This window comes from Equus asinus, chromosome 23 (assembly GCF_041296235.1).
Source record: "Equus asinus isolate D_3611 breed Donkey chromosome 23, EquAss-T2T_v2, whole genome shotgun sequence".
Taxonomy (NCBI): domain Eukaryota; kingdom Metazoa; phylum Chordata; class Mammalia; order Perissodactyla; family Equidae; genus Equus; species Equus asinus.
In genome coordinates this window covers 20,438,113-20,461,969 of record NC_091812.1, presented here as the reverse complement: position 1 = coordinate 20,461,969, position 23,857 = coordinate 20,438,113, and positions in this window count along the sequence as shown.

Here is a 23,857-nt window from a genome sequence, read left to right as displayed (position 1 = left end):
TGAAATCACTGTTGGGGATTTTATTCCAGAATCCTCCACCACACCCAGATGGTCTGTGAGCTTCAAAGGGAAACATTCCCTGCTGAACCCCTAGCCCTGCCTGGTCTATGCTCCTAGAAGGATGCTACTCCATCCTCTACTCAGACTTCCCATCTTAGGTGTCTCTCTGAGCCAACCAAACTCCTTTTAAAATATGGGGATTAAGATAGAAACAACAATAAAGAATCACTGTTACGGGCTTCCCCAGCATTCCTTACCTTTTGGAAAGCTTTGGTTTTCCAGAAGGTTGATAAAGATGGAATCCCCACCAGGTAGCACAGGAACAGAAGCAGGAACCACAACCCACACAGGAAGGTGAGATTGGGGTCAGTATCTAAGAATGCTGAGCAGATGCTCAGACACAACTCAATAGGGCTATTCAGAAATGAGAGAACATTCCAATGGCTGAACTCCATTGTCTGAATCGCGAGGCTGCCTGAAGCAACTGAGCTCTGAGAGTGCCAGCGCTTGCCTATAGTCGCAGGCCTGCATCACAGAGCACAGAAGTCACAAAGGTTTCTGAGGGTGGGGGAGGGGACATGAAGAGGTGTGCCCACAGCCCCTCCCCCACCCACCAGACTGGCACATCTCTCCACTCCTCCTGGGCCCTCTAGGTCCCTCTGCCTTGCTAATGTTACCACACAAAATTGGGGTTCTTTTGCCCAATGCACAGAAATAGCCAATTAATTATGGCATCAGCCTTTGGGAAAAGAGATCAGCTTTATTCTGAAAGATGCATCTGCAGGGAGAACAGGGGGCATGTGCCCTCAGATCTGTCTCCTTGATTCAGAATTTGGGGAAATTTAAGAGGTTAGGGAGAACAGTGTGGCACTTTGAAACACTGGTGGCACGGGTGGGTTTTGATCGGTGGGCTTCAAGCATTTATGGTAAGGTTTTACACATTTATGACGGGGTTCTGAACGTTTATGATGAGGTTCTACACTTTTATGATAGGGTTGTAAACATTCATGATGAGATGAAGGAATTTTAACACCAAATCTTCCTGAATGAGGGATCCCTTGCTTCTGATAAGAGTCTGACTTCTAAGTTTCCGTTGTGTCCCAGTCCTTGGGTTCCATGGGAAGGGGGATCCGTGGTTCTGCAGTCATTTCGGGTCAAGACGTCTTTTGTGCATGCTCTGGCTACATGATTCTGAAGATTGTCTGAAGGATAATTCTTAGTCACTCTGTTGATAAGAGATGGAGTCAGCTGAACTAGTCCCGGAGGGCCCGGGGTGACACTGCCTGTAGTCCTATTTTCCAACTCCACCTTTTCATCAGATAATATATTTACTTAATGGAATTTTCTGCTTGTTCCATCTGTACCCCACATATCACCTGGGTCCACCTTTACTCTTTGGAGAACTGGACTTGGGTCTCACCAATTCTAATGCCTTGCAAGTCTGAGATACTGCCCAGAAGTTTTGCTTGTACCCAGACATTTACACTCAGGATCGTAATCATCCCCAAATCTATCCTTTCTATAGAATGCTTTTTCCTTACATGAACTCAGATACACAACTTAAAGTTCTACACTTTAGTTTTGTGAATACTGAATAGCAAATTTTAGAGGTTTTTTCAGTCAGCCTTTAGCATATTCAGAGAGGATGACTCAAATAATTAAATGCATAATTCATTATTCAACATTCACAAACTAGATAAATAAAATATAATATAAATGTGAATAATTATACCTTCAAATGATCTTGGGGGTAAGTCTGTAGCACTTATTTTTCTGAAGTTAGTGAAGCTTCCTGGGTTATAATCCTCAGTCTGGCTCAAGTTAAACTTACCTTATTTCTCTTATTTATAAAACAGTTATTGGTTATTTTGCATCGACATAATCCAGTATTTTCAAATACAACAATAAAGCATTTTCTCCCTTTATTTCAATCTTTTCTTTTTTATTTTGAGCCCACTTTTTCTTACTCTTCCTAAAATACAGACAGTCCCCGCCCTCTACAGGTGTACACATCCCTTAGTCAGTGCAGGCTGCTGTAACAAAACACCACAGACTGGGAGGCTTAAACCCCAAACATTGATTTCTCACAGTTCTGGAGGTTTGGAAGTCCAAGATCAAGGCACCAGCAGATTCAGTGTCTGGCCAGGCTCACTTCCTGGATCACAGACACTTGCCTTCTCCCTGCAACCTCACGTGGTGGAAAAAGAGGGTGAGGGAGCTCTGTGAGGTCTCTTGTATGAGGACACTAATCCTCTTCATGAGGCTCCACCCTCATCACTGAACCACCTCCCAAAGGCCCCATCTCCTAATGCCATCACATTGGGATTAGGTTCCAACATGTGAACTGGGGGGACACAAACATTCAGTCCATATACTCCCCAAAGGCAGGGATAGGTTACATTATGCTAAGCTGTTGATCCCCTCAGCCCTTGGGTGGCAGGTGGGACCCAGGAGTGTCAAAGCCCAGGGCAAAATCTCGTCTTATGCAGCCTCATCTGAGTGCCCTTGTGGGCCCGGTGAATATGATCTCTTCCTAAGAGCGCCTGCCACGAAAAAGGCTGACAAGCTCTGCTCTGTATGATCACCCCACGTATGTTCAAAAATCAACTACCTGTCATGTTTTTTCAGGCTCCTCTTGTCAGGTTTAAATAATCCCAGTACTTCCCTCCCCTCCTCCTACATATTCTTTTCCAAACTCCTTATCTTCATGACAGCTGTCCTCTGATGGGTCTCCTAATTTCTCACGTCTTTCTTAAGCTGTGATGCCCTTGCTCTGATGCCCACAGCCCAGCACTGTCACCTGATCTCTGTGAAAGGGTGAGACAGCCTTCACTCTGGCGCGAGTCTCCTTTCAATTACGCAGGAACAGGTACCCTTCCTGGAGGACAAAACCTGCCGGGAGGTGCCACTTTCTCCTCACCTTGATAGGCAGCCTGAGCCAAGTTTCATTTAATAAAAATTTACTGCTGGAAACCAGGAGACACAAGTATCTGTAAGTCATGTCTCTGTCCTTGAACCATGAGCTGCAATGTTAGGGAAAAGCCCTGCACAGGTCAAGAGCGACAGCACAGGAGAGGCCCCGGCACATCTGGGAACTGCCAAGAGATCTCAGGAAGAGATCAGAGAAGGGAGACACTGTGGGTGACAACTTCTCAAACACACCGGGCTCCTCAGGAGGGCATCCCTGCAGCTCTCCCCTCTCAAGTTTCTGATACAAATCAACAAAGATGGTCAAAGAGCAGCTTGCCTCCTTTACAAGAGCACGTGTTGGCTAGATATCCTTAACACACACCGAGTGCCTTCAGTTAAAACCTACCAGAAGTTTCAATAAAAAGGCTTTCCCCCAAATGCTGGTACGATTCCTTTTCTAAACAAGGAACAAGATTCTAAAGGTACAACTTTTTTTGTTTGTTCTTTTTGTAACACCAGAAAGAAACCCCATCAATGTTTAATGGGAGAGGTCCATAGCACTTGCCCCTCCCACACTAACATCAACAGTAAATAAGAAACTTACGTGTCTAATTTCTAAAGCACTTTACTTTCAGCGATCTCAGTGGATTTTCACAACCACCCTGGGATGCAAGCAGGACAGGTATTATTGTGCCCCTTTTATCAATGAGTAAAACTGAAGCTCAGAGAGGGTGAGTGACTTCCCCAGATCATTCAGCAAGTGAGTAGCAGAACCCTGACTACTAAATCCCCTACATCCTCAATGTGTCAATTTTCAACAATATTAGTAAGAGACTTCTTGAAATAAAAAGAACGCCAGAGTCCTAAAATTAAAGCAGTTGTGTGGCTAAGAATGTTCACTCTCTCCATTAAATGCTGGTAAATTTGGGGCCATTCCAGCAGCATAGCGGTTGGGTTCCCATGCTCTGCTTTGGCAGCCCAGGGTTCGCAGGTTCAGATCCCAAGTACAGACCTACACACCACTCATCAAGCCACGCTGTGGCAGCGTCCCACATACAAAAAACAGATGAAGATCACCACAGATGTTAGCTCAGGGCCAATCTTCTTCATCAAAAACAAATAAAGCTATTGTTGTTATTCTGTCCCCTCTTAGGTACATTTTCCTTTGCCCTCTCAGCACCAATGTCTTTATAGCTTTTCTCTACTCCCCTCTTAGAACCTGCCTCCAAGAGCTGTATTACACTTGACTCTCAGTAAGGCGTAAATGAATAATAACATTTGAAATGTCACCCCTCCAGGAATGCACCTCACACATTTTACATCTCTCTCACCCTAAGCCCTGTAACAAAGCCCTCGCCAGACCATTTCAGGCAGCCATGCAGAGGTGGCAGAGATGGCTTTTGGCAGCGTGAGATCTTCTCCCCACAACCCCATGACATCTTCCCAATGGACCGACGTGACCACAGAAGTCTGGTCCTGGATTTCAGATGGCACTTGCTTATGTCTCCCAGGATTGTGTTTTCCACAAGCTCTACTAGAATAACGTGCTGCCATTGGAGGAGACTCAATAGGGCTAAGTCATTAGTTTGGGATTCTCATACATTCTCAATTTTCTAGGGACAGTCCTCTCACATCCTGACCACTGTCCCTGGCATGAGCCACATGGGGGCAGCTGTTTTCAGGATACCAAAAAGCATGAAGAAAAACAGATTCTGGGGAAATATCCTTTAAAACTACATTTAAAACGATAGCTGTACCATGTCCTTCATTCATTCACAGAATAAACTTTTACTGAACTCTACTATGTAGTATTTCTAGTAGAAATATCAACAAAATAAGGCAGTGCCTCTGCCCTCAGGCAGGTCATAGTTCAGCAAGTGACACCTGTAACAACTATGATAAAGTGATAGAAACTGTAAAAGAAGTAGGAATAAGAACGCAGTGAAAACACTGATAAAGGAGCAATTAATTCTCCTGCCCAGAGGAAGAGAAGAGAAGAGTCAAGGAAAACTTGAGAGTTGGTGCCAAGTGAAATAGGCCTGGAGGTCACTTGTCCCCTTCTCCTCTTCCCTTTCTTCCTCTTCCTTCCCCTCTTCTTTGCTTTAGACTTTATTTTTTAGAGCAGTTTAAGGTTCACAGCAAAATTGAGAAGAAAATACGGTGTTCCTCTATGGCTCCCCACACACAAACACACAAAATCTCCCATTATCAACATCCAGCACCAGAGTGGGACATTTCTTACAATTGATAAACCTACAATGATACATCATTATTGCTCAAAATCTATAGTTTACATGAGAGTTTACTCTTGGTGTCATACATTCTATGGCTTTGGGCAAATGTACAATGCCATGTATCCATCATTGTAGCATTATACAGAGTAGTTTCACTGCCCTAAAAATACTCTGTGCTCCACCTCTTCATCCCATCCTCCCCACTAACCCCTGGCAACCACTGATCTATTTTACCATCTCCAGAGTTTTGCCTTTTCCAGAATGTTACTCACATAGTTGGAATCAGACAGTGTGTAGCTTTTTCCGATTTGCTCCTTTCACTTAGTGATATGCATTTAAGGTTCCTCCCTGTCCTTCATCTAAGCTTCTTGCTTTCTGAGATGTTGGTAGTATAACCATGTGAGATTCCCTAGGAAATGAGATCTTTGGGGTCTAAATGCAGTTTTTATTCAAATCTCTGGGGGCATCAATCTGCCCTCCGACCAACACTCTCAAAATTAACCCTTGAATCAGTAGGAATGATGATGATGCCTAATGCTTCACATTTGAAAATAATGAACACCTTATGATCTCAAGGTTCTGTTCTTGAGTTCTAGAAAGTCAGAAAGGAGTGTGGGAAGAGGAAGTGCAATCCAGCCAGAGGGAACATGAGCAAACTTGTAACATATATGAAAGTACATGTCTGGTCACGCTAAAGCACAGTGTATGTGCCTGAGAACGAGAGTAGAAAACACTTAGACTGAAAAACTAGAAGACTCAATTGTGAAAGACTTTGAATGACAGTTTAAGCAGCTTGAACTTGTGCTGAGGGCAGTGGGAAGCTAAGGTTTTCATAACCAGAAGCATGGCATACTCAGATCTGTGGTTTGGAAAGATGACTGGCAAAAGAGAAGCTGGTTGAGAGTTCAAGGGAAATGTGCACATTAGTCACTGTAGGACTCTTTCTCTTGCAGATGACAGAAAACCATATGAATTCTGGCTTATTCAAAATTTTTAATTTATTCGCTTATATTTCTCTATAATACAGGAGTAGATTCAGCTTCTGACTCACCATCCCTTGGTTCTGATCTCTTAGCGTTAACTAGTTCTCAAACCACTTCTCTTGCGGTCCCATGATGGCATCCAGCCAGGAAAAACAAAGAATTGTTGTCTCAGTGTTCCCAATTAAAGTCCTAACATTCAAGTGAATGGGATCAGCTCAGGTCATAAGAGCACCTCTGAAATAATTACTGGGAGACAGAAAATACTATCGGTCTAGTCTAAGTCAGTCCTACTCAAAGTGTGGTCCATGGACCAGTACCTGGTCCCACATTTTTGTTATCACCTGCCACATGTTAAGTATAAAAATTAAGGATGGTTAGAAATTTGTACTGCAATTTGACAAGCGTAATTAAATCTAAAAAAAATTGAGGCTTATATTGTGTCTTTATTTTGTGTGTCATTTTTCCAGTGCTTCATTTGTATTGTATTTTTCACAAGTATCAGTTCACAGTGTGTGGGGATGTGGGAGAGAAAGCAAACTGGGCCTTCACCACAGACAGTTTGAGGAACTGTGGTCTAATGTCCATGCTCCACTGTGAAGCCTGGGGGCAAGTCAGCGTTCTGGAAGCACACAGGGAGACTTCGGGGAGATCCTTCCCTCTCGCCATGAGAGGGGGCGAAAACAAATGTCCACTATAATCATGGGACCTAATCTGGACAAAAGAGGGGCACTCCCAGACTCACCTCAGCTCTCCTATAGAAAATCCTGGTGAAGTCTTTTCAAGCATAGCACATTACTGATGCTAAATTCTCACACTGGAGAACTGAGTTTCCTATTAATCTCCTGGAGTAAGGGAGGGAATAGTGATGGATAAGGCAGAAAAGCTGGGCATGGGACATATCATTCAGGGCTTTATAAGTCAGGTTAACGGTTTTGGATTTATCTCATGTGCAAAGGGAATCCACCAAAGCTTTGGAGCAGGAAGAAGACAAGATCCAGTGGATTGAGGGGGAATAAGAGTAGAAGTAGAGAGACTAGCTGGAGAGCTATTCCAGTAATCCAGGTTTTAAAAATGCTTGTTTGGATTTAGGGTGATGGCAGTAGAGATGAGAGTGAGTAGACCAATTGAAGACATACTTAGAGGAGCTTTAAATAGCACTTGGAGATGAACCAGACTGAGAAGTGAGCGATGAAGGGATTTGGGAATGACTCAGGTTTCTGGCTTGAGCAGCTGGATGCACAAAAGCACTGTTTACTGAGATGAGGAAGCCTGAAGAGGAAGAGATTCATGGATGGATGAGCAAGTGCTCCATTTTGGATAAGTTGAGTTTGAGATGCCTGACACATTTACAAGCAGATATTAAACAAGTTCCTACACATAGGGCTCAGGAGCTCAGAGGCATTATTCACAGAGATAAAATCTGCACCATAATTGTTTGCTGTTACCTAATCCCACTTTCAGCGAGAGACCAATTTCATCACTGTACCTTACAGAGCCAGTAACCACAAAGTTGCAGCTTAAATTCTAGCATAAACTTGGCAGTATGGAGACTCTTTTTAAAGACTCCATTATGAAAACACTTCAGAGCAACCTTTGATAAATGAAATAGATCACTGAGCTCAGGACCCTGGACTCCCAACCTGAGGTTTACTGTGCACCTACCACATGCTGGGCTACATGCTTTACATGCATCGTCATATTCTCATAGCAATCCTGCAAGGTGGCTCTACTACTCCATCTAGTTTACAAATGAAGAAACCAAGGCTTAGCAAGATCAAGCAGCTTTCTCAATGCTATGTAGCATCACAGCTCAGTTAGTAAAGTGACAGCCCAGAAGTAAGTGTTAGAAGTGACACACGGGAAGCCAAGTGTGTCTGACCCCTTCAAATTTCACTGTCTTCTTGGGATTATTGTTTTGCCTAACATGATGACCTAAAATGTCAGGAGTATTTTCTTTCCCTAGAATAGGAAATACAACTCCCCTCCCACACCCCACGTGTCCCTTTTCTCCACAGGGTTTCCTTTCTTTATTTCTCTTGGAAAAAAAAAAAGTAGTTCCTCCATAAGTCATGGATGAGGAAAGATGAGCAAGATTCAAATATTCCAATGATGCTGACAAAATTAGGCTTTCTTAAGGCACTGTTAAATACGTGCATAACTGTGAGCTACAGAAAGGAAACATTCGCCCTGACACTACTGCCTTCACTAGAAAAGCATTGTGATTTGATGGATGGGGAATGAACAACTCCTACGGCAGCTGCTGCATCATTAACTACACAAGTAGGCTTAGCTATGAGGAAAAAGGAGTCTGCTCAGGTAGTCAGCCTGTTACTATTGCAAAAACAACTGACCACACCCTCTGCACGGGCTTCGTGGTCTGATGTTGTTAGGGCGTAAGTCAGCTTCAAAATTAATACAAAGTAGGTGTACAAGTTAGACACTGACACATTGATTTCAAGGGTGGTCTTTAAATTGTTTTTTAAAGTCTTTTTCTGGTATACCACACCCTCTCTAAACTTTCCAGAATGCAGAGGTTCAATTCAGCAAACTATTCCTCTCTTATAGTCAATTGTTGACATTGTACTCTACCCCTAAAGGCCTGTGAATTATTTTTAAAGTGACAGGTTAAAGGAAAGAACAAAATGGGCTATGTTATCATTTCTCGGGTTTCAGAAATAATTTGAGTTCCTTTGAGCCTTCCTGTTAGATGGTACGGCAGACACTGTTTATGAACTATACGGCACTAGGACAGTCATAGCGTCCTTCCTCCTTGTTCATGAGCAGTGAGGCTGATAGCTCGCAAGGGACACCTGAGTGGTTTTCTGTGTTTTGCTGTCACAAACTGCACTGCTATGAACATTCCTCTACTGCCTTCCCACGTCTCCCAGTGCAAATGTGCAAAAATTTCTCTGAAGTGGGACTGATCAATCATGGGGTATTTTTATATATGTTTTTTATTCTGAAGTGGTTATACCAATTTACATTCCCACCCACAGTATATGTGTTCCTCTTGCTTCATTTTCTCACCAACAATATGTTAGAGTTTTTTATTTTTGCCAGTCTCATGGGTGGAGGACATGGTAGTATGTCACAGTTTTCATTTGCATTTCCTTAACTATGAATGAGGTAGAACATCTTTTAATAGGTAAATTGGCTATTTGGCTTTCTTTTTCTGTGAAATGTCTGTTCCAAGTTTTCGCCCATTTTTCTATGGATTTTCTGTTCTAACTGATGTGTAGAAGTTATGCACATATCCTGGATACTGACCTTTTGTCAGTTTTATCAATTGCAAATGTCTTCTCGCAGTTTCTGCCTTGTATTTTCACTCTTTGTGCTGTCTTTTCGTAAAGAGAAATTCTTTTGGTTATTTTTTGAGGAAGATTAGCCCTGAGCTAACTATTGCCAGTCCTCCTCTTTTTTGCTGAGGAAGCCTGGCCCTGAGCTAACATCGTGCCCATCTTCCTCTACTTTATACGTGGGACGCCTACCACAGCATGGCGTGCCAAACGGTGCCATATCTGCACCCGGGATCAGAACTGGCGAACCCCAGGCCACCGAGAAGCAGAGCGTGTGAACTTAACCACTGCACCACCGGGCCAGCCCCAGAGAAATTCTTAATTTTAGTATAGTGGGAGTTATAAATCCTTTCCTTTATGGTTTATGCTTTTTGTATCTTATTTAAGAAATCCTTCCCTATCCCAAGTCCTTAAGATATTTTTCTATATTGTTTCTAATAATGTCATAATTTTGATTTTCATGTTTAAATCTTAATGCATCTAGAGTTTATTTTTATCACATGGATAATCAATTTTCCCAGCAACATTTATTCAAACATTCATTCTTTTCCCGACTGATTTGCTTTAAGTTTCCATATATACATGGATCTATTTCTTAACTCTCTATTCTGTTCCATTGGTCTATTTGTCAATCTTGCAACTAACAGGTTTAGTTTACAAATATTGATATCTAGTATTCTGGTAAAGCAAGTCCCCCAATCTGATACTTCTTCAGAAATGGCTTATCTGTTCTTAGTCCTTTGCATTTCCACATGGATTTTAGAATTGGCTCACTGGGTTTAAGTATAAATTGGGATTTTGATTGGAATTGCATCAAATCTGTAGATCACTTCAGATAAGTAAAATCTTTACAAAATAAGCCTTCTAATCCATGAACATGGTATATTTCTCTATTTAGGTCTTCTGTAATATCTTTCAATAAAGTTTTGTAATTTCTGCCATAAAGTACTTGGACACTTACTACGTTTCTCCCTAGAACTTAATATTTCCTAATGCCATTGTAAATTTTATTGAATTACACTTTCCGTTGCTATCGTATAGAAATATAGTGACATTTTAGTATATTTTACCCAATAGGCTTACAAAACTTTATTATTAATTCTAATAATTTATCCATTAACTAATTTTCCAATCTTTATACATTTTACTCTTTTTTTCTTGCCATATGACACTTGCTAGAAACTTCAGTCCAATGTTGAAAGAAAGCAGATAATAGACTCTCCTCTTGTTCCGGATCTTAAGAAAATGCCTTCAACATTTCAACATTGGGTTATACCAATATTTAAAGTGAAGAAACCATGCTGCTGAGAAGTAAAGCAGCTGCTCAAGATCATGAGGCCTCTAAGGGATAAACCCAGGCTTCAACATCAATCCCAGACCCATGTTCTTTTCTCAATTGTGTCAGTGCACAAAAAGGTTAACTAGGGAGACTTGAAACAGGCAGAGGCAAGGGAATACATTTGGATTTAAGACACTCTAAAGTGCAGTAAATAAAAATAAAAGCCTTTGAGCTTTGCTAATCCTTCAGAAAATCCTGGGAATCAGCTTCTGAGGGGCAAATATGGATATAATCCTTCCTTAAAATTGCCTGATGGCTCTCTGCTGCTCACAAGGATAAAGTCCCAATTCTCAGCAACTTCCAGATTTATTTCTAGCCACCCTCTCCCCAAACACCTTCAACTCTGCACTATTCATCATTCCCCAAACTTGTCATATATTTTCATGCTCCTGTGACATTGAGCATTCAGTCCTTCCCCGTGTTGTACAATTAAGACTCCTAACCATTCATTCATTCAACCAACAAATACTTACCAAGAGTCTAGAATGTGGCAAACGTTGTGGTAAGCACTGAGGATACTATGATACAGAAAACAGAGTAAGTCCCTGCATTTTTCAAGGCTTCAGAGAACAGGAAGTTGCGGGAGAGAAATAGAAGAGAGAACAGCAGTGTTCTAATTGTCTTTCCATATGCTTTAATTGAGCTTTTAATTGGTAAGCTGGGTTAATCATCCTGAAGTCCCCTATCTTACCTATCCCCTTACTTCTTGTATTAGTCAGAGTTCTCCAGAGAAGCAGAACCAATAGGAGGATGAATGGATATAAGTGTATACTTGTATACATGCATGTATACATACGGATGTATACAGAGAGAGCGAGCTTTATTTTAAGGAACAGGCCCATGTGAGTGTGGAGGCTCGGCAAGTCCAAAGTACAATGAGTAGCCCAGCGTGCTGGAGACTCAGGGAAGTGTTGCAGTTTGAGTCCAAAGACAGTCAGTCTGCTGCAGGAATTCCTTCTTACTTGGGGGAGGGTGGGGGAGAAGGGTCCGTATTTGTTCCATTAAGGCTTTCAACTGATCAGGTGAGGCCCACCACCCACATTATGGAGGACAATGTGCTTTACTCAAAGTCCACCAATTTGAATGTTAATGTCATCTAAAAAGTACTCTCACAAAAACATCCAGAACAATGTTTGACCAAATATCTGGGCACCATGGCCCAGCCAAGTTAACAAATCAAATTAACGATCACACTTCTTATCTATTCCTACATCCTTGGATTCATTTTTTTTTTAAAAAAAAGGAGAACTTGTGTAGGAGGCAGGAAAGAAGGATAGACAGAATAAGGGTCAAGGATAGCCATCTGATTCTCTCTTTTTCCTCCAGCTCAAACTGTGAGGACGGTATGGTTGAGGAAGGACTCAACTGTTCAGCCTGTTTAACCCTGAAACCCCAACAAACAGCATAATCTTCATGCTCACCTTCCTCAGAAGCTCCTCTTACACGCACAGATCACTCTGCCAACCTTGCTGCAACTAAGAAAGAAAAGTCTTCTACAGCAGAATATGACTTTTCCTTCTTAGGAGATGATAAATATAAAGTTGTTTGGGAGTTTTGTTTACTTATTTCAAACCCAAAAGGGCCCACATAGACTTCCCACACTAAAAGAAATTTAGTTTTCAATCTGGAATAATAGAAATAACAGAAAATGATTATTTAAACTTCTATAAAATAATAATATGGAAAATAAAAATATAGTGAATACAAAACAAGAGGGTCCTTTTGGGGATACTGGAAGCACTCGTGTGTTTGTTTTTCTAAATTTCTACACAGATAAAAAAAAACAAATGCCAAATAACAAAATGTATCCTGCTTGTAAAATCATGTAAAACAGTTTCTTCAGGATGGGCATAAAGCTCAGCTTACCTACAGAGAAATACCAATCTATAAAGCATTGTAAGATAAGGGTGCAAACATACAAATCTGAATCCACCTTGGCTCAGCCGAATAGTTCACCATCAGAAGAGTTGACACTACCATCTAGGGAAAAAACACTTATACCCTTCAAAGTGTTTCAACTAGATAGGCAATCTCGTAAATATAAACGGACTGTTTTGTCCAGAGAGAAAACAGTCTAAGAGCAATAAAACAAACACTTAGATATACTGTAGGCAATGGTGGATGGATGACCAGATTGAAAGCTCTAGCTCTGAGTTCTTCTGTTTATAGCTGTGTGATTTTGGACAAGCGTTACCTCTCCAAGCTTGTTTTTCATTTCTAAAATAACGTGACTGCACTAGGTTGGTGTTTCTCAAGTGGCAAGTTATAACACAATAGCCATACAATCAATCTCATGGGTCATGACCAGAATTTTTTAAAATTTAAATATAACAAAAAGTATATCAGAGCATCACAGGTTGTAAGAGTATTGCTTGATGAAGTCAATAAATGTACACATATGTGTTGTGTGAGTGTGTCTGTGCATGTGTGTGTTTCCTGGAACACAATATAAAATGTATCTGTTGCTACAGGTCACAGCCAAAAAAGTTGGAAAGCTTCAAAAATTCCTATCAGCTGTAAACTACACATTCCTGTGAATTATGGCCATCCGTCCTGCTTCAGAGAACTGACACGGTTTGAGCCTGCTTAACGTACAGTCAGATGTCCGACAGCCCTGTCTGCTGAGCAGCAGGACATCTTCCTTTCTCTCTTACAGTAACTCCAAAAGACCCCAATCAAAACAGATAGAAACATTTGCCCAGTTTTGTTTGTGTTTTGTTTTCTTTTTCCAGAGACTACTACCAATCTTGCTAATGCGGTGTTTCTCACACTAATGGTCCAAGGCCCAACTGCCTCATTCACCTGAGCTGCGTGTATAAAATGCAAATTTTTGCCTCCCCTGTCCCATTGCCAGACCTACTGAATCAGAACCTCAGGGCATAGAGTAATCTGCACTGTCCTCAAGTACCCCAGGTGATTCTTATGCACCCTCAGGTTTGAGAAATACTAGTTTAATCTCCAATGACATTTTTGAGAAGAGAGCTCTTAGCAAGTAATTTTGTTGATCCCTGTCCATCCCAACATCCTCTATCTGTGCTCTCTCTGTCCTTTCTTCCATGTACACCTCCCAAAAGGAAAGGATCCTGCTCATTCCCATCTCTGGAGGACAGATCTCTACTATCTACACAGAATTAGGATAATGGAAGCAGCAGTAATTTCCAGGTATAAAATCTGTAATATCTAACATACAACCTGAGACCAAATAGGGTTTTTAATATATTAAGCTATACTGAACAGATATTAGACAGCAGTGGTTCATTTGCATAGGATCATGCTTCATACTTTTAAACAAAACCCAAATCCTTTCTCTCCCAAATTTCAAAATAAATACTTGTGAGTATTTGTGGTTGTATCTACCCTTACTACTCAAAGAGTGATCCCTATACGAGCAACATCAGCATTGCCTGGGAGATTGTTAGAAATAAACTCTCAAACTCTACATCAGAATCTGAATCATCTGCATTTTAACAAAAATCCCCCAGGTGACCAGTATGTACACTACCGTTTAAGAAGCACTGTTCAATGAACAGTGGACGGAAAACAGTCAATCAGTAAATGCACAAACGGCTATGGCCAGGATTTCTGACGAAGCTCACAGGAAAAAAACAAAAAAGGAATAGCTTCTGTGCATTCTATGGACTGAATGTGTGTCCCCTCCAAATTCGTATGTGGAAGCCCCGATCCCTAATGTGATGGTATTTGGAGGTGGGGCCTTTGAGAGGTAATGAGGTTTAGATGAGGTCATGAGGGTGGGGTCCCCGTGATGGGATTAGTGGCCTTATAAGAAGAGACACCAGAGCTTTCTCTCCCCATCATGTGAGGATACAGTGAGAAGGCAGCCATCTGCAAGCCAGGGAGAGAGCTCATGCCAAGAATCGAATCTGCTGGCACCTTGATCTTGGACTTCCCAGCAGCCTCTAGAACTGTGAGAAATGAATGGCTGTTGTTGAAGCCACCTAGTCTATGGTATTTTGTGATGGCAGCTCAAGCTAACTAAGACAAGCACTAAACAGTCTTTTTTAACCTGAAAGCTCTTCTCCTTCTTTTCAAAAAGTGGAGGGCCTAACACTCATCCTGCCTGTTAGGAAATCTCAGAGCAACATGCAGGGGAGAGGGAGAGGGGCAGAGAGTAAGAGAGAATTTTTAGAGAGGAACACAAACCATCATACAATTACTGAAGGTTCTGCACTAAATGAAGCAGCTGCAGGTGGAGAGACTGAGAAATGGCTGCTATCAGTGTGAAGTCCCTGCTACAAGGAAACGAGCAAATCAACTCCAGGAGAATCAGACACAGAAAAAGCTCAAGGCCAACATAAACCAGTAAGATGCTAGAACAAGACTATAGCAGCATTTCTCTAATGACCATTGGAGGAGAGAGTCCATTATCTAGAGTCACCAAAGCAGGTATTATTGTTGTCTGGATATTCACATGTTATGTAAACCCGATAGTTGCTGTCACAATATTTTAGAAAAGCTTTATCTGTTTGGGAGAACTACCTAGACAGAAAGGACACAATTTTAAGACTTAAGAACTAAGGGCTTGATATTTTTTGTCCAAATGGAAAGTGATAATAAAACCATAATTGGAGTATCCTTGATATCAGAGCCCACTCATTTGTTAAGAAGTGTGGATGAAATTAGCCTTATAGAAATCAAATGTCAACAAATGCCCAGTCAGGCCATATATTCCATCCGGCTCTGGGAGCAAGACAACCCCTTCCTATTATTAGGTGGTATCTCTCCTATGCTGATAGCTCCTGTCCTGCTCAAACTACCTCCCAGGTCTGAATCCACTTTTGGATCTTTCCTTGGCTTGATTTTGTTTCCCTAGTTTGAATTAACCTCCAACTCTTTGCCAGGAGTGTGACTCTGACTTGAGACATTCACATGTATCAGGCAATCTATCAATTACACCTTCTTAAAGGAGCCTCTTCCAGAGCCTTCTGAAATGCTCCAATCTGGACTAGTTGCCCTCAATGCCTTGGTGCTTAACTCTCATCCTGGGACCTTTCTTCATCATCAATCCTGAGACTGCCCTTGGCCTCATCTGCATCACCTGTTTCATGTACCCTATCTCTTCCTCTTCCCTGTTTTGGTGGAGCATATCCTCCAGTAACTTCCTAGGAAAGGGTGCATGGTAGATAAAATATGACACCCTGCAAGTATTAAAATGTCCTTATTCTACCTTCACAATTGATAATTTTTCTGGGTGCAGAATTTGAGGTTAAACCTTGAAGGCATTGCTCTGCTGCCTTCTAGATCCCAGTATTGCTTTTGAAAAATCTGAAGCCATTCTGATTCCTGTTCTCTCTCTCTCCCTCTCTCTCTCTCTGTTTATAGAATCTTCTCTTTGTCTCTTGAGTTCTGAAAATTCACAATGATATACCTAATGAAATAGGATTGAAACTGATTCCTTTAGTTCTGGGGAATTTTCTTGACTTATTTAATTGACAAATTTCTCCCCTCCATTTTCTTAGTTCTCTTTTCTGGAAACTCTTAACATTCAGCTGTTCGATCTACTAGAATGACACTCTAATGTTCTTTTCTCTCTTATTTTTCATTTTCTTTATTTTTTGTTCTATATTCAAAGATGTGTTCAATTTCACTGCCCAACCTTTCTATTGAGTTTATCATTTTTGTGATATTTTTAGTTTCCAAGAGTTCTCTTTTATTCCTTAAATACTCCTTTTATAGTGTTCTCTTCTTGTTTCTTTATTACACTACCTCTCTTACCTCTCTGAGAATATTAGCAATAATATTAAAACTTTTTTCTTCTCCCTACATTGCCTCTGTCTTCTCCAAGTTATTGTTTAAGTTGATCTTTCTTGTGTATACATCTTTCCTCAAATGTCTGATAATCTTTGGTTGTCTTCTCATAGATAAGAGAGGTGGACTAAAAAGCTAAGTGGAAGCTCTGAGTACCTGCGTGGCACTTGCCCACCATAAGCTTCATTGTTAGATATTTTGCAGGGCCTGTTTAGTTTGGAACCTCCAATGCCAGTATGTGATATGGTGTGCCAAAAGCTGTTTGGTATCTGACCTGACAGCCATTCTTTCTCCATTCTTACTAACAGAACATTGATTTTTTTCTTTTTAGGGTGGTAAATTTGCCCTATCTAAGGTATGAAATATTGTCCTGTGGGAACAGCTGGACAGTTTATAATAAGCATATAAAGGGCACAGCAATACTTGGTCATGGGTTGGGCAAGCATCAATACCAAAGGAGTGCAATCCAGGGTTAGAGAGCAGAGCAGAGATGGCAGGTGGGCTAAAAGCCACATAGGTAGCTATATCATGATTCCAGGCTATATCTGTCCATTTGCAGCAAGACTACAGAAAGTGACCAGGGAAAGGGGGAATCAAAAGGTGTAGGATGCACCAAAAGCTATTAGGTACCAAGCACAGTGGGGAGGGAAACTGGGGCAAAAGTCCACCCTACAAATAAATCCAAGTTGGGGGATGGAAGGGAAAGCTACAACTCAGGGATTACCTACAGAGTCAGGGCTCTTGTTGGAAAGAAAGCACTAGGTTGCTGATGTTATTGACTAGATGGCCACCACCTTCAGGACTGGCTCAGGAACTGGTGAAGGCCTGAATATAATAGAGGGGATCCCTTATCTGTAGAAAGCTAGGAAAGATATTGAGAAGAAGAAATAAGGCAGTGACAGACAACATAGGTAAAACATAGATTAAAGTCACATCTAGAGCATGCTAGAGAGGGTAAATAATTCACATAAAAGCAACATGGTTGGAGCAAAAGGGAAAGGCTCAGGACTGATAATTAGTTATATGTACCATTATGACCATACCTACAATAAAATAAGAAAATACTTCCATACTACTTGGCAAACAGCAGCTGTACTGAGCCCTCAAAGTGTCCCCCTCCCCTCACTCCAGCCCCTCCTAGACCTCCTCAGTCACCCAGACCACCTCATCATCCAGCATATAAATGGCCCAGCTGCAGGCCCCCTGTACCCTATTCCAGCCACTGTCCATTCTGATTGTCAGTGCTCATGCATCATCAGTTATTAAATATTTTGCTGTGTTCCTGAGAGGCTTAACCTAAATTGTGAATATAATAAATGCGTACTTGTCTGATTCATTAGATTGCATGCCAATGAACAAGTTCACAAATGTTTTTGCATGAACAACCCAACTGTTTAACACCTTTATGAATGTCAGTGCAGAGATATTCTAAGAGGTTGTGGAAACCATTTTCATCAATAGAGCAGCCTTCCTCACACTGATCCAAGGCAACTTTAAGGCTCTCTGGTTTAAACAGCTGTCCTTTCTGTCCTTTCTGAGTCTATGAGACATCTCTAGGATTTCCCAACCTAACAAGGCCAGTAAAACACTTTCAACTTTAAGATACAAATTCAGTTTGGGACTTCCTGTTAAAATGCCACACCCTCCAATAAACTCATTAAAATGACAGAAAAAGAAATTACATACTTTTAAGGCATAATATATAAGGACAAAGAGATCAGGAGAAGAGATCACCACCACAAAAATGAAGAAGATGAAAAGCAAAGGGAAGAGTGGTAACTTACTTGGAAGACCTGAGAAGTTTGAATTTGAGCTGGCAGAGGAGAAAGTCAACAATCAAAGCAAACTACACTGCATTGCCACCAAAAGGCTTGGGAATTGGCAGCATGAGGCATCTCTGGAAGTAGGAAGAAGAGGGTGGTGGTACAAAAATGGGACTAAAAACATGAAGATTGGTTGAAAATCTGGTTAAGGAGGTAGACAATCCTAAAACTCTGCCCCAACTCTAGTCAAGTAACCATGGCAAAGACCATCAGAAAATATTGAAGGTTTATTCTCTAGAGAGGGTAAAACAGAGGATCTATGGTTTGAAGGATATTAGGCACAAATTAGAGTAAGGATTTTATACTAAAACAAGAAGATAATTTAGCAAAACAACAAAACCAAAGATAGCCAATGAAAGTTTTTTTAAGTTCAACTAGTCACCAAAGAAATATAAATTAAAACAGCAAGATGTAATTTTTTCTCTATTAAATCAGGAAAGACTAATGATAATACCTAGTGTTAATAAGAATGCAGGAAAATAAACTCTCTCACAGTCTGCTGGTGGAGGGTAAATTGTTAAAATTTTTCTGAAGGTTATACATATCAAAAATCTTGAAAGTAGGGCCCAGCCACTCTACTAAGAATGTATCTTATGGAAGTAAGAATAGGCATGAAAAGATTTAAATAAAAGAATGTTTATAATAAGCAAAAAGAAAATCTGGAAGCAAGCTAAATGCTCAATGAAAGACAGTAGATTAAATAATTATCTATTTATACAATGAAATCACTGAGCTAGATATTTTGTTTGCCTCACATCTGCACTGATCCACCCAACACTTGCTGGGTACAGCTTCAATCTCCACCCTTCTCCACTTTCTACACTCTTTTCCTCCCTACTCAGTGCCTTGTAAGGTTAACCTTTATAGACCACATCTAACAGGTCCCCTTACCCTCTGGCTTTGGGTTAGGTTTGGCAGACGGAAAGCACAGCCAAAGATGGATGTTCTGATCAAACATGGAAAGACAGAGGTCAGGGTACTTATTCCTCCTGCTCCTTCCCTGCTGGGACATAATTCGGCAGTGGCGATGTGCCTCTACTGAAGGCCGCAGGTCTCAAGGGGTTGCTGTAACCATTCCCTCCTGCAACCATTCAGGCCTAGGGAGAATAATGGCTTCCCTGTTGCTAGCCCTGGCTGTTGCAGTACCCCTCAGCCCTTCCTAAACTCTCTTAACTTACCCATTTTAAGTAAATCATATATTCCCGCCTGGGATCCTGACTTTGCTGCCACTGAAAATCATGTTTCACTCTGTATGGTAAGACATTGTATGGGTTTACCACAATTTGTTCAACCAACACCCTACTGAAGAACCTTTAAATTGTTTCTTTGTTTGTTTGTTTGGGGGGAAGATTAGCCCTGAGCTAACTACTGCCAGTCCTCCTCTTTTTTGCTGAGGAAACCTGGCCCTGAGGTAACATCCAAGCCCATCTTCCTCTACTTTATATGTGGGATGCCTACCACAGCATGGCGTGCCAAGCGGTGCCATGTCTGCACCCAGGATCCGAACCGGCAAACCCCGGGCTGCCGAGAAGCAGAACATGCAAACTTAACCACTGCACCACCGGGCAGGCCCCTAAATTGTTTCTAATCTTAGTGAGGAGTCTGACTCCTGGCCAAAAGTCTATGTGTGATCTCTCAGGCCCAACTACAGGCAATTAAAAGGCTTTACCTGGCAAGTCTCTTGGGAAGGGCTGCCATCCCACACCAGACTTGGTGCACAGCCAGTGCCCTGCAGTCTCAGAAGGGAGTTGTAGTCAAGGACTCAGGCCCCTAACCAACCATGCTCTTACATTTATCTGCATTCCTAGCCCAGGCACCTCTATTTGGAGGCCTCTTTATCAGGAGCCTTTCACAGACACCTTTGCTGAGACCTCATGTTGGGGGGAGAGGAATCTTGAAGATACTTTCTCCACTCTGGCTCAGTACTCAGTGAGGACTATCTTTCCATTCTTACTCCCTTCCCTTCTCCCTCCCCCAAGCTCCTGGGCCCATAAAATGGCAGAAGCCCTTTGCTTAGGGCTCCCTTGGCAGTGATAAGATCCTCACACCCTCATATCCACACATCTGCACTGACCCTTGCTGGGTGCTGTCCCATGGGGAAGAACAGAACACACAGGGAGCCTGCACTTTCTCTCGGTCAGCCTCTTGCTTATACTGGAGCAGTAAGTAAAGAAAGGCTTGACTGTTAATTTCATTTCAACAACTCAGCTCTCTCCAGCCCAGCTCTTGACACTTTCCTACTATAAACACTGCTACAAAAATTAACCTTATATATGTATAATTTCTCACATGGGAGTATATCATAAGATAAATTCCTAGAAGTGCAATTATAGTCAAAGAGTAAATGCATGATTTTGATAGCTATTGACTAACTTCTCTTCATAGAAATTGTATCAGTTCACTTCTCCCCCAGCATTGTATAAGAGTGCCCTGGGTAAGTTATTTATACTCTCTGTGAAATTGTTTCCTCCTCTGTAAAATGGGCATAAAAATAGAACCTACTCCATACGGTTGCTGTGAGGATTGAATTACTTATTATGAGTTAACTGTTTACCCACTTTCACCACTCTTATTTAACATAGTATTGGAAGACTTAGCCACAGCAATCAGGCACGAAAAATAAATAAAAGGGATCCAAATCAGAAAGGAAGAAGTGAAAATGTCTCTGTTTAAGATGACCTGATTTTATACATAGAAAACCCTAAAGAATCCATGAAAAAGCTTTTAGTAATAATAAATGAATATGGTAAAGTTGCAGGATACAAAACCAACCTACAAAAATCAGTTACATTTCTATAGACAAGCAACGAAGTAGAAGAAAGAGAAGTTAAGAATACAATCCCATTTACAATTGCAACAAAAAAGAATAAAATAACTAGGGATAAATTTAACCAAAGAAGTGAAAGACCTGTACACTGAAAACTATAAAACATTGTTGAAACAAATTGAAAAAGACACAAAGAAATGGAAAGGTATTCCATGCTCTTGGACTGGAAGAATTAACATAGTTAAAATGTCCATACTTCCTAAAGCAATCTACAGATTCAATGCAATCCCTATCAAAGTTTCAATGACGTTTTTCACAGAAATAGAACAAAAAATTCTAAAATTTATATGAAACAAGAAAAGACCCCAAATAGCCAAAGGAATCCTGAGAAGAAAGAACAAAGCTGGAGGTATCACACTCCCTGATTTCAACATATTCTACAAAGCTGTAGTAATTAAAGCAATAGGGTACTGGCATAAAAACAGACACACAGATCAGTGGAACAGAACTGAGAGCCCAGAAGTAAACCTACACATCTACAGACAGCTAATTTTTGACAAGGGGGAGCCAAGAACATACAATAGAGAAAGGAAAGTCTCTTCAATGACTGGTGTTGTGAAAACTGGACAACCACATGCAAAAGAATGAAAGTAGACCATTATCTTACACCATACACAAAAACTAACTCAAAATGGATTAAAGACTTGAATGTAAAACCTGAAACCATGAAAATTCTAGAAGAAAACATAGGCAGTACACTCTTTGACATGGATCTTAGCAGCATATTTTCAGGTGCCATGTCTGACCAGGCAAGGGAAACAACAGAAAAATTAAACAAATGGGACTACAACAAACTAAAAAGCTTCTGCTTTTTTGCAAAAGGAAAGCAAAGGAAACCATCAACAAAACGAAAAGACAACCTAGCAATAGGGAGAAGATATTTGCAAACCATATATCAGATAAGGAGTTAATATCCAAAATATACCAAGAACTCATACATCTCAACAACAAAAAAGCCAACAACCCAATTAAAAAATGGGTGAAATACCTGAACAGAGATTTCTCCAAAGAAGATATACAGATGGACAAGAGGCACATGAAAAGATGCTCAACATCATTAACTATCAGGGAAATGCAAAGCAAAACTACAATGAGATACCTCACTCCAGTCAGAATGGCTATAATTAACAAGACAGGAAACAACGAGTGCTGGAGAGGATGTGGAGAGAAGGGAATCCTCATACACTGCTGGTAAGAGTCCAAACTGGTGCAGCCACTATCAAAAACAGTATGGAGTTTCCTCAGAAAATTAAGAATAGATCTACCGTATGATCCAGCTATTCCACTGCTGGATATTTATCCAAAGAACTTGAAAACACAAATGCATAAAGATACATGCACCCCTATGTTCATCACAGCATTATTCACAATAGCCAAGACTTGGAAGCAACCTAGGTGCCCATCAAGGGAAGAATGGATAAAGATGTGGTATTTATACACAACAGAATACTACTCAGCCATAAGACATGATGAAATCCAGCCATTTGTGACAACATGGATGGACCTTGAGGGTATTATGCTAAGTGAAATAAGTCAGAGGGAGAAAGTCAAATACTATATATGATCTCACTCATACATAGAAGATAAAAACAACAAACAAACACATAGCAACAGAGATTGGATTGGTGGTTACCAGAGAGGAAGGGGGGAGGGAGGAAGGCAAAAGGGATGATTAGGCATGTTTGTGGTGATGGATTGTAATTAGTCTTTGGGTGGTGAACAAGAGGTAATCTACACAGAATTTGAAATATATTATGATGTACACCTGAAAGTTATATAATGTTATAATCCAATGTTACTGCAATAAAAAAATGTTTATTTAAAAAGAAAAAAAAAAAACCTGCTGGCACTTGTACATGTCACTAATCCTTTCTAGACTTAGTATCGATTAGTACACTCTCACTTCTTCCATCCCCAAACAATCCAGACCTGGTGAAGGGTATGGCTTTTTTTTATATTCAAATTTCAATAATCTATTCATAAATCATACAGGCTTCTGAACACTAAGAGAAAAAAATTCATTTTGTTGTACCATTTACCTTTACGTTTACAGAGGATTCGTATATATCCACCACCTTTCCTAGAGAAATACTTCAAAGTTCATTCTTTACTAAAAATGGGTCAATAGTGTGTTCCTTGGAAGCAAAGACAGCAAACCATTGTAGGATCAAAAATAATTCCCAAATTCTTTCTTCATGGGTTACTGAATCAAATATTGTGGCTATTTTAGTGCCCAAATAACATCAAAAGGCTTTCAGTTTCAGATGAACAGTTTTCTGAGCCTTTCTATGTAATACAGATTATTTCAGTGGGTAATCTAAAGACATGAAATTCTAGAACCATGGGACAATAGTTTGGTATTTTATACCTTAAGAGGATAGTTTAGTCAAACAACTGGTTAGACTCATTATAAATTAAATTAAATTTTATTTGCTAGTTTTCAAAATATGTGCTGTTTTGTATGTGGTTATGCATAAGCCTCATAAAATGGATTGTTCCACTGCGTTACTTATTTGTCCAGGTCTACTCCGGAGGCCTGTGTTCCAGAGGCCATGTTTTGACTTGGGATCTGGAAACAAAGTTGCTGAGAGAAGTGAGGTCAATTTTGCTATGAGGGAAATCATCAGTCTACCAAAGGCGGATCAAAGCTTTACAAAGGATTTCATAGTTTGAATTGAA